Below are 10,407 nucleotides of genomic sequence, written 5' to 3' on the forward strand. Positions count from 1 at the left end.
ATTTTTTCCCCCCTGAAGCTTACATAAAGTATTATTGCGACATCATTTGGAGATGTTTTGACAAGAGCAATTAATTAAAAAGAAAATAATTATAAAAAGATGGAGAAAAGCCCCTTTTCTGTAGGAGACCTAAGTGAGTCCTTTAAGATCTAGGCAGATGGGCCCTTCCTGGATGATAACTCTTGCTGTCTTCTACTGACAGAGACTCTACCTTTTCAGAAAAGTGTTACTTGGAAAAAAATAGTGCTTGGGAGCTTGAACAGGGTAATAATTAGACAGAAGAAACCCTTGGGAAGTCAAATATTTTGCAGTGGCTGTTGCAGGAATCCTGATGCATAGCAGTCCAACATTTACTGAACCTTTTATCTTTGGTTTATATGTTATCAAATATCTTTTGGTTACGCTGCAGTCTTGCTTTATTTTCTTTTATGTTCCACTTAGGAAAAAAAAAAGTTTATAATCATAAAATGGCAATATTTGGGAATGATGGAAAACCAATTAAACAAGATTGAGCAGAAGTTGGCCTGAAAGTTTATCTCGCCACTTGTATACAAACTTGTGTGATACATATAAATAAATCAAGTGCTACCTAAAATAGCTACATCATCTGGGGGAAAAAAATTTAGTTTTCAGATTTGTTAGTTAGATTTGATTACTGTGCTGAAACTAATGGACTAAAAAGCTTCTTAAAGTCGAATACTTAGATGAGAAAAATCTGCTTAGTTCCATGGAGGACCTGCTTGGCATTTACTAGATTTATGTAATTGTATTTTTTAAAGAGAAGCTACATCAGGAATAGAAATATAGTTTTATTTTTTGGGGAAAAAAAAGAAAAATAATAAGAGTTGTTTTAGGACTTGCATATTATATCAGAAAAGAAAACTTCTACTGACTTATGAGCTGTGCCTCACGAATCATTGGGTCTGCAGAATCTCCCTTGTGCATTACAGCTCATGTTCCTGTAGATGAGTTCAGAAACTCTGCCTTTGATCCCATAGCCATATCACATTGATCCATGAGTTTTTAGAGCTTATAGAGCAGATTGATGGAGCACTATCATTCAGCAGCCAACAGAACAGCTTTTACAACTTCCACAAAACAGATAACAGAAGAAATGTCAAGGAACTCTATATGAAGAGTAAAAAATACAAATAAAAAGTGATAAACTAACCTGTCCTTCTCTAATCCTTTAATGGCATGATTAGCATAATCTCCAGTTTCCGCTCTCAGCACCCTGTTGCATTGCTGGGTCCCATTCATGCATAAACATTCATATTCCTCAATATCACCTGGTTTGAAAAATTTGATGGCGTCACTTGCTGAAACTTGTTCCAGCTCTTTGCAACTCCCTCTGAATGCTTCTCAGGAGTAATGAGGAGAAAACCATCAGTTCATTCTTTTAGGTAAGTTTTATTTCAAAAGCACAGTCCCTGTTCCGTCATACCTTTAGCCTGAGTCAGTTCTGCAGACTCAGAAATGTGATGGTAAACAGAATAAACAACAGACAAATATTTTGCAGTTGAAAACACATGACTTGCCTCTTGCAGCAGAAACATCCAGCAGAAGAATGGTTGTCTCCTCAGTTCCCAGGCTGGGGGGGCAGTCACGCAGGTAGAACAGTGGAGCCCTCATTTCCTCTTTTGCCCTTCCTGAGCCCTGCTTTCAGGTCATGAGTGAGGATCCTCAGAGCAGAGCCATTAACTGGAGTAAACTCCTCCAACAAGTACATTGTATTAACAAACATGTCTACTATGTACAGCATTTGTACGTTCCACCTATTCCAGGTAGTACCTTTGCATTATGACTCTGTGTGGGTTAACAATTTTCAAAATCAGTTTTCAAAATCACTGAAACATTTGGATTATGCTCATGACTCCCAACCACTCTTCCGCCTCTTCCATTACTATGTCCTGACATGTCATTTACATAGACACACTTGATTAAAACTTCCCAGCAAATACCATGATGAGCAAAAGGTGTGCAGGAGAGCTACTGACTCCAGTGGTACTCCGAAGGGTCTTTTCCCCTTGTCTGTGATGCCATCTAGGAAAACTATTACTTGTAGTTTAGTTCCATGTTTTCATAAAACCTGCTCCCTCACCCCAAAGAGCAATCATAGCTTCTCTCAAAGATTCCGAAACAGTTTGGGATGGACATTTTTTTCTCTAGTTGTTTATGCTGTTTGGTATGTGTTCAAACTACTGCTTCATTTCCATCTGGTTCATGGTATGCAGATATCCTAGAAGTGAGAGTCCAAATTTCTTATTCTTTAGCATGGATGGGATGCTTTTGCTGTCCCTCTCTCAATATCAGATGTGTCTTCTGCACTGATTCCTCAGGAAGATCTAAGACTATGCAAGCTTTAACAGAAGCTTTAATATTTCTGGTTTTCTTTCAAAGCAATCTCCTTTTAATGTTTCACCTAACTTGTTTAAATAATTTAACTCACCTTAGAACCCAGAAAATCACATGATAATGCAAAGCTTGTCAGGAGGTTGCATGGTTTCTGGCTGGTCATTTTGGGTATTCTTTATTTTTAACAAGCTATCTGAAATATGTCATATTCCTATAAGCACTGCTACAATCTTCAACTTTCAGCAAAGGACCAGATGACACTTTTATCATCAGAAACGTGTTTCTCCCCCTGCAGGTGCCCAGCCCATTCCTCTTCTCTGCAAAGCCAAAATAGCCTCTGTATATGTCAAGAATGTATGTCTTTAAGATGCCACAACATTCAGACTAAACTTCCCACCCATTTTCAGCTCTTTACTTCACAGAGTTTCAAGGCTTTCTACATAATTGACTTACCTATACAAAAAAGGATTTTCTATGGTGAACCCTTGCAAAATCACTTTATTTTTCATGATATTTGGACACATGTAAGTTTCTCTAAGCTAGTATCTAATTATCTAAATGGATGTTAAGAACAGTCTTTCAACCTACATTTTCTCCATGCTTTCGGGCCTGTCACCTGTACTATATGATACCTTATGGGTGTCCTTTTGCCTCTACTTGTACAAAAGGAATGCAAAATGGAAATAACCTCCAGAATCCTTTCAGACTATGTGTTAAAAGTAAAGCTCGTAGAACAGTGTCACAATGGAGCAAAAAAGTTAGAAGGAAAGCCTGAAAGCAAACATGCCTGGGGCACCTTATCTTACATGATTCACTGTTGACACTCATTTTATGGAGCCTGGCTGCGAGTTCTTGGAGGCCTGGGGATTCCAAGAAACTAATGATGCTAGTGCCCAGGAGCACATCTCCAGATGAAGCCAAGCTGTTAAAAGCCCCTTTGCCTTTTTACCTACTTCCTATACTCACTGCAATAAAACCCCATGAAGTATCAAGAACTTAGTCCATCTATACATTTGTAACTATATGATCGGAATCTTTCATAGGGTGTATACCATAATGTCTGTGCTGAAAGGACTGGAATACATCTCCAGTTTTGCATAGATGCTTTTCCCTGGGTATAGTACAAGATCCTGGTTCTCGAATTGTGGCCAAGTTCTTTTTGTGTTCTCCAGTGAACATAGATACTATTGCAGTGTCTGGAAGCTTGTGAGAGCAGACGTATCATCTCAGGATATAGAAAAACCCACGTCAGTCAGACTGCAAGGCACATCTTAAGATGCTAATTATGCCAGGATAACTTTATCCCTTGAACTGACCTAATCATCACAAGTTCTTTATTTACCAAGCTGAAAAAAGCAACCATCTAAAAGCTACGGCAGAAACAAGCTAAAAATGTTTCAGTCTCAAGTAATTACCACTATTGTCTTCATCGAAAAAGAGCTGAGAGAGGTTTTCTAAAACTGTCCATGTGTATAAAAGGGCATAGTATAACGTGCTGTCTCTTAGCACTACTCTAAGCCTAATGTACGTTACTATGACTGTGAAAATCTTTATTCAAATTTAGTTTCCATGAAGAAGCCACACAGAAGAAAGTACCAACCTGTTGGTTTACCATCCTTAATAAAATATATAATTTGGACTTAACTGTTTTCAATATTAGTTATGGAAGAATTTTTGTAGTGTTCATGGTCAAGAGACACAGTTCCAACCTAGTTTATCTTTTAGTTCAACTCCACAGGTCATCAGAACAAACAATAAACTCCTACATCTGGTTTTATTGGCTTCTTGGCCAATACATCAATGGTTCATTATCCTTTTTGCCCTATATGAAGAATTAAGAACGTTCCAATGAATGTAGCACTGTAGTCAATATATTTTTCTTCATTAAGTACACCTAAATAGATACAATATTAGTAGATTTCTAAGGTATTTGGGGAGATGAAGTTTGTCCCAAAGAAAAAAGAGATTAATAGGCACAGCAACACCTTTGATAGCCATCGTAAGTACTGTCATGATGTATGTATATAATTCTATTCTGCAATTTGTTTGCATTTTTGAATTTGACTGGTGAATGAAAGTGCTTTCTGCATAAACAAGTGTAACATTCAGCACCAGTGCTAAAACAATTAACCCAGTATTTCCATTTCTATTGAATGTTAATATTAAAAATTTTGCTAGCTGTTGAACCTAAGCCTCAGACCTCAGCACCTTGAAATCTGCTAAACTTTGTGCTCAAATTGTAACAAAGCATGAGTTTATAAATTATTGATCTAGATCTGAATCTTGCTCCTGGTGACTCTGTGTCAATCATGCAGTTACATCGGTAGCTGCACAGTAAAAATAACGTGTGTAACTCTGCTGCAGTATGTAACTAGAGGATTTCCTATTATTATTTCATGGTAGTAGATAATTATTTTGTACAAGGTTTAAGTACAATCCCATCTCTTCAACTCACAGATAATTTTTTGTCTTACCTAAGGAGTTTACTGGTTTTATAGAAAAATATTCCATCAATGTGAAATCACACAGTGTCACAATAGAAAATTATGTCACACAACATTGGGTGTGGAAAGGGCTGCAAAGGTCATCTGTCACAGGTATTCTTCCTTGCTTTTGTTCTGAGAGATTCTTTTTGGCTTCTTCTAGTGCTATCATCTAAGGTGCAAGAACTTCATATCCAAAGGGGAATTCTTTGTCTATCGACATTACTCAATGAATGTTGTGAATTCAAACACCGGGTTCAAAGGCATTCAGCATGAAGGCGTAACAGAACAGTTGGCTCAAGGAAGTTTACCCTTCTCTCACATCTTGGAACAAATATGTTGAATAGTATAGCTATGCTTTTTGAGATAGTGGGTAGCATAAACTGAAGCTGAATCCATAGCCCTGTCTTGGGCTTTATTCCCTTACACACAATGCTTTATCCAGAGTTTTATGTCTCAGAAAGCTCATCCTCAGCACAGAAGGTGCCTTAGGTGTCTATGCCTGAGCAAGGTCAAGGATCAGCCTCTCCCAAGGCTGCAACAAGGGCTGCATCTCCCAACTTGACTGACAACTGTACAGCTAGGAAAAACTTACTGACTGTCAGCTTGAAGTGGAAGAGCTTAGTGATGTTCAGTGTTCTCATATTTCACTCCTAGCTACGTGCTATGTACACTACCCAGTAAATAACTGTGTGTACTCATAAGGTTGCATATGATTTGGCTTGCACACAGTAAAAGACACCCAAATAAAAGTGTCCTAATAGTGAAAAGATTACAAGGTCACTCAGCAGTGTATGTCATGTATCAATTCAAGACCACAATAATAAGCCATAAGCTGGAGTCACTAACACAATTCCAGCATTCTTTCTGCCTTGTCCTCCAGACAGATCCAGTTGAAGCTGAACCCAAAGCAAGATCTCTCAGGATCTCTCAGGATATGATGCATTTTGTCAATTCCTCATGCTGTCTAAAGGCAATAGAGATTAGAGACAATCTTTTTATAACTCTGTAGGAGATTGTCCTGCTGGGGACAGTTTGTCTTCAGACAGTCTTGATTACGTATAACATCTGTGTAATGTTAGCCTCAACACCCAGGGGGGACACTGGCTATATGATGCTAGAACAGTCTTTGCTCGGCTTTGCTTTCCAAACCAGCCTCTAAAATGTCCCCCAACATGGTGTCCAGAAATGATCTTTAGCAGAGTGAGACTCTGGAAAAACTTGTCTTCAGTCTTTTTTGCTGCCATCCTATTTCATAGGCATATCATCCAGAGAGATGAGATGATGCCAAACCCACCTGCGTTGAACAGAAGTGCCAAGACTTCAACAAAGCTGTGATTCAGGAGTTCCTAACCTGTTCTTACATCAAATAGTAGAAAGGAATGGCCAAGCACTGTTTGATTCACCATGACCTCAACTGTCAGCCCCTCATGTGTCTGCATGAGGACTTAAGGATCACTCACATCCTCACAGAACATTTCAGATTCTCAAAGGGTGACTGGCCAGGTGAGATGAGCAGAGTAGTCATCTGTTTTCACAGGGAGAAAACTTTCAACAGACAGAATCACTTGGCAGATACAAATTTTGTTCTTTAATTAGGCTTAAGCTAGTTCTTAAACTAGAACAATGTGGTTTATGGAATGATTTTCTGATTCAACAGAGATATTTAATATATGAGTAATCTCATTGCAGTCAATAATAGAGCAATATAGATTAAACCGTAAGTGGTCAGCCAGAGCATTTGTAGGGTTAATGGTTAAGTGTGAACAATCTGTTTTGCTGGATGGGACTTGTGCAGCAAGGCCCTCAGTTGTGTGTTTAGCACACCCAATTTAGGAATCTACTCCTAAAGAACAGCAATATATGATATAGGATATTTCTTATTTTTAATTCACTATTCTGTTGTACAAATAAATGGTTAGCCTTGAAAGTATTTGATTACTAATGACTCAGTTTTTAAGTACAATGTCAAGCTCAACAAGATTGTCTGAAACATTCTTGGTCTGTTTTTAAATCATTGTAATGCACAGCACTGGAAGCAGCTTTTAAATCATGTAGCCATTCAGTGTCTTACAGGTGCCTTGAACGATGGAGGAACACTTACTTATACCTCTACAAACTGAGTAAATGCATTTAAATGTATGTGATGATATTGAGCCTTCAGTACCCAAAAATATCTCTGAGAAGGCATGCAGATGCATACACTTTGTTATGGGTTAGGGGTGATGGAATCAGGAGAGACCCTTTCAAGCATCTTTCAGGAACGCTATCAGGACATTAAACACAGTCACATTTCACTTACTTTGCAAAGTCATTGTAAATCTGCCATTCTCCGATTCCTTTGGAGTAGTTGAAGCCTGGCTTAACCTACACTGAGCTTTCTCAGTCCCTGTTTCTCTTCTCTAAATTTTTGGTTTTACTGGGGATATCTCTGGCCTAGAGCAGGTCCCCTGGGTTGGTGGAAGAGAAGAAAACCTGCAAATGCTCAATTTTGGTGTCTCAGAGAGAGTTCCTTTTTTTTTTTTTTTATCTAATACATTTCAAATATGGTTACATGATATGGGAACATATTTAATGTTCAATTTCCCTTTCAGAAATGATTCAAGGCCTAGAAGCATTTAGACACTTTGAAAGATTTTATTTAGTGTATATACAAGCACCCAAACCCATGAATTTGAGTGTGCAGGGATATTTACAGATTTTATAGGGATTAATAGGCACAGCAGCACCTTTGATAGCCATCGTAAGTACTGTCATGATGTATGCATATAATTCTATTCTGCAATTTGTTTGCATTTTTGAATTTGACTGGTGAATGAAAGTGCTTTCTGCATAAACAAGTGTAACATTCAGCACCAGTGCTAAAACAATTAACCCAGTATTTCCATTTCTATTGAATGTTAATATTAAAATTTTGCTAGCTGTTGAACCTAAGCCTCAGACCTCAGCACCCTGAAATCTGCTAAACTTTGTGCTCAAATTGTAACAAAGCATGAGTTTATAAATTATTGATCTAGATCTGAATCTTGCTCCTGGTGACTCTGTGTCAATCATGCAGTAAAAATAACGTGTGTAACTCTGCTGCAGTATGTAACTAGAGGATTTCTTATTATTATTTCATGGTAGTAGATAATTATTTTGTACAAGGTTTAAGTACAATCCCATCTCTTCAACTCACAGAGTCAGTTTTATGTTACCCAAAGTGCTAAAAAAATCTGCATCATCAATTAGTGCATTGTAGAGTTATAAGAATTTTGTGAGGCAATTAAAAGTTTTACTAAGTGGTCTGTCATTTAGTACTGACAAAAAGGTGCCTGTATCTTTCCATGACATCTGCCTGAGGGATTACAGAAGAAAAAAAAAAAACCAGAAAAAAAACCCAACAGTAAAAATCAGTGCTCTGATGGTGGCAAACTAGTGCTAGGGAGCTTATCACATGCAACCCAATCAATTCCTTAAAGTGATTCTCTGGATAACAAAGTCGTCTTCTCTGTTACTTGGCAGGACAGCAAAAGAATGGGATAAAGTGAAAATGTGTATTTTTGTCATCATATGTATACACAGAAAGAGAGAGGTGGAACTTACTATGGGACTAAATGGAGAAGCAGTAAATGAGAAAAAAAAATCTTACAATCCCTCTAGAAAAGATTTTAAGGGAGCTCTTCCCTCCTACAAAAATAACTTTAAAAGATCACCGGGGTATACAGCACAGGAACAGATCATGGCTCTCCTCTTTGCCTCTCCAGTCTCCTTCAACTCAAGCCTTAGACTGGTCAATCTAGATGCCAAAGATTCATCCCGTTTCAGTGCACAGCTAATCATCGGCAACTTCTCCATACATGTCCAAAGAAATACAAAAATTTGTGCTCTTGTCAAGTTGGAACAAGACAGCAGCATCACCTTTCCTGTGTAGTCATCAATGCGCTGCCATAAAATAAAGTAGATCAATAGAGATGCAGGTCCACTCTGAACTAGATAGGAATAATTTTGCATTCCAGTGCCTCTCCATACTGTCCCTAGTCACAGGCACATCAGACAGTTATGTCCTAAATCAGCAAATCCAATTTCCTGCTATCTCAGTCCCATCGCTGTACATAATCCCTTTCATGATTAAGCTACTCTTGTTTAAAAGAACTCCTCGCTCTAAAATAGTGCAACTGCTTCTTCACAGCCCTAAGCACACAATTACCTGATTCTGCTGCTAAATGGATGAAAACATGCCTCTGATGCAGAATGCCACAGGCAAAGCAGACAGGAACCATGTTTATTGAAAGAGCTCCACAACCCAGCCTGCGCTGATCAGACACTGCCATGCTCATGCAGTAATGTCGTCAGAAACCTGATGGGGAGCCAAAAGCTTCCACAGAAGTTAAAAGCAGAAATGAAACACGCAACTCTCTCAAGTTGCTTCCTCAGGCTGCAAACTGCGTGAAGGCACAAGCATGGAATAACGCAGAGGCCCCAGCCGGTGCAGCACGGCCAGCAGCCCTCGCTGGAGCCACTGGTGCTGCTGCTGCAGAGTGAGGCAGAAAATGAAGCTGGAAGGGTTTCCTCTTTGCTGCCTGGAGTGCTTCAAAAAGAGCTGCGGGCAGCCGCAGTTGACCTGTTGACCGCTGCAGTGGTTTCCTCAAAACTCTCTAGCCCAACTGGATGAAAAATACTGAGTCAATTATAGTCACTGTTAATATTCCCCTGAAAAAGAGATTAGGGTCTTGCCGTCCTTTCGAGTGTTCAAAAAAGCAAAGAAATACTTCCTCACAAAGCCATACAGAAGTTCCAAACACTCAACCCCTTTGAAAACTCACATTTTTTTTAAGACACCCAAATAAAGATATAGGTATTTTACCTGAGTTTTAAAACACTTTGTAAGGCTGGATTCTAGAGTTCCGTTCTCTGCTTCGTCAGGTTTTATCAATGCTGTTTTCCTTAATCTGTTCTGGACTTGGCAAAGGTAAATTTCCAATTAGTGTTTTCTTTCTTTTTTTTTTTTTCAGAAGCTGCACTGCGTCATGGACATCACCTAATTTTATCAAGTGCCTATAGGTCAGGGATCTGGCATGTGTCATTTCACCTCTAAGAGGCTATTTCCAGTAAATGCATTTTTCAGTTTATGCTTCGGAATGGATGTTGAGATGACTCAAAAACTTCATGGTAAATTACAAGTGAACTTTAAAAATTTGATTTGGCAAAGATGTGGCATGTTTGGTGTGTTACAGTATGATAATTAGTAGCTGTCTGAAGAGTTGATCAGCAGTTCTTCAGTAGGGAAAGGTCAAGGAATATAGCATGAGCTACTTTTGTAAATAAGCTGGAACATTGCTGTTCTCAGAGAGCTCACAAGTTTTGTCTTCTATACGAAACCAGAACTGGAGCAATTGGTTTTGTGCACATTGACAATAATAGAATAGTGTTTCTCTTTATGAAGAGGAGTAGCTCTGCTCACTTCAGGAAAAGGTATCAGGATATCTGGAAGTTGATCAAAGCTCTGCTGTCGCTCCCTGTGTGATTCTGGGAGCACCCATTTAATCACCCCCTCTCACTGTGAAAATGTATTACGTGCAAAATTATT

Source organism: Falco rusticolus, chromosome 6, assembly GCF_015220075.1.
Source record: "Falco rusticolus isolate bFalRus1 chromosome 6, bFalRus1.pri, whole genome shotgun sequence".
In the NCBI taxonomy this organism is placed as follows: Eukaryota; Metazoa; Chordata; class Aves; order Falconiformes; family Falconidae; genus Falco; species Falco rusticolus.